The sequence below is a fragment of the Ixodes scapularis genome, unplaced genomic scaffold (assembly GCF_016920785.2).
Source record: "Ixodes scapularis isolate PalLabHiFi unplaced genomic scaffold, ASM1692078v2 ptg000312l_1___fragment_3__unscaffolded, whole genome shotgun sequence".
Taxonomy (NCBI): Eukaryota; Metazoa; Arthropoda; class Arachnida; order Ixodida; family Ixodidae; genus Ixodes; species Ixodes scapularis.
Window position 1 is genome coordinate 2,467,221 of NW_024609958.1, and position 1,970 is coordinate 2,469,190.

Genomic DNA, 1,970 nt, shown 5'->3' on the forward strand with positions numbered 1-1,970 from the left:
ATGCTACGCACCAAGGAGACCCTCAAAGTTCCAACCGACCCTGTTCATCGGAGATGTCCCGGTGAGAGTGGAGAAGATCGACAGTCACGTACTTAGGACTCACCTTGGACTGGAGGCTATCCTGGGGCCCAGCAACGCAGGTGGTGCTCCAGAGGATGCGAACGCACACAAATATCCTCCGCGCGCTTGGTGGTACTACCTGGGGCACATCGGAACAAATGCTACTACAGCTATACAAGGGTCTCATTCTGGCTCGCCCACTCTACGCCTTACCGCTCATTCGACTGAGCGGCAATCAGATCGAGAACCTAGAGAGAGCGCAACGCGTAGCTCTACGAATTTGCATCGGAGTTCCCCGTTCGGCATCGTCACGACACACTCTTACCGAAGCAGGTATGAATACCGTTGAAAACCTTCTGCAAGAACGAGCGCTCGGACATCTCATCCGAATGAGCAACTGCGACTCTACCATCACGCTCTTGATAAGCATCGCCGAACGTACGGATTCGGAACTGGGAGCGCAGCTCTGCACTTTAGGCGACATCGCGGGTACACCAGGACCGCTAGCGCCCCTTCCAGCACTACACACAGATCCTCACCCTTTGAGGGTTAATATCAGCATACCAGGGCTGCGGATCAAGAAGAGCGCAGCAGTGGTAACCGCTCGGCAGCTGACGGAAAGTCACTTGGATGCGGAGTACGATGGGCGGACACGCGTTTTTACCGACGGGTCGGTAGACCCATCTGGAGGCACAGCAACAGCAGCGGCTTTCTTTGAGGCTGCAGCCGTAGGTATACACGAGCGCCTGTCCCATCAGGCATCCTCTACTACCGCAGAGCTGGCGGCCATACGACTTGCCCTCTGGGGAATTCGGACAGGCTGCGCAAGGGGGCTCAGCTGGGTAGTCCTGAGCGACTCAAGATCGGCTCTCGGGCTACTATCGGAGCTAGAAAGGGCTACGCCTCTGGCGCGGTCAGTCGCACGAGATGCAGCCGAGCTCCGGGAGAAAGGCCAAGAGATTATCTTCCAGTGGATCCCCAGTCATTGTGGTATCAGGGGAAACGAAGTCGCCGATTCCCTAGCAGCGCAGGCTCACAAAGACCCCGGATGTCCGCTCTCCACAGTTCCCCGTTTCTCAGACGCCAAGCTTCTGGTGAGACGAACCATCACACGACAGAACCCGGACCCGAGAGTGGCGGACGGCACGTTCTCAGCCCGTCTCCCACGAGGGTTGGATCGTCACACTGCTGCGGTGCTCCACCGTCTGCGGACCGGAAGCGCTTTCACACCAGCGTGGATAGGTCGCTTCAGGCCTGATCTCAACCCCAATTGCCAAACCTGTCAGAAAACTGCTGACGCCGAGCACCTCCTCCTACACTGCACCGACTACAATGAAGAGCGTACTGCCCTCCATAACGCCTATTCCCGCCTCGGACTCTCCAGTGATAGCCTGGAGGACCTTCTACATCCGCGGGCAAAGCGAGCTGTGACAGACATGGCACTAAAAAAACTAATAACTTACATGAAGGACACGGAACTCCTAGAAATTCTTTAGGAGACCACCTACAGTTCAACACACCAAAACAAGGCACGACTACCCAATCTACCGCTCCAGCTCATGATTACGAAATCTGCATTTCAGACACAGCTTGTTCAGCCAAGACAAGAAACGTCATTCCTTCAACCGAACGTTCGTGCCGATATTAGCCTTGAAGCACAGTTACCTGCAGCCAACGCAGCTTTAAGATATTTAGCTATTCGCCCTAAGACGGCTCCACATCAAACTTCGACAGGCTTTGCGTTCTGAGGCTTGGGTCGTCCTATGACTCGACATGCCTGCGACGGCCAGGACATCCCCCTGCACCTGGCTCCCCCCCCCCCCCCCCCCCCAAACCTAATCCTCTCTCTTTCTATCCTTTCTTTTTCACGCAATCCCCTTTCCTATCGACAGTGACATGTGCACACTAAG

The 1,970-nt window shown here is 55.6% G+C and overlaps 1 pseudogene; it reads left to right on the top strand.

Moving 5' to 3' along the window:
- Window positions 1-218: 218 nt before the first annotated feature.
- Window positions 219-1,491, top strand: LOC121834044 (annotated as a pseudogene).
- The last annotated feature ends 479 nt before the right edge of the window (window positions 1,492-1,970 follow it).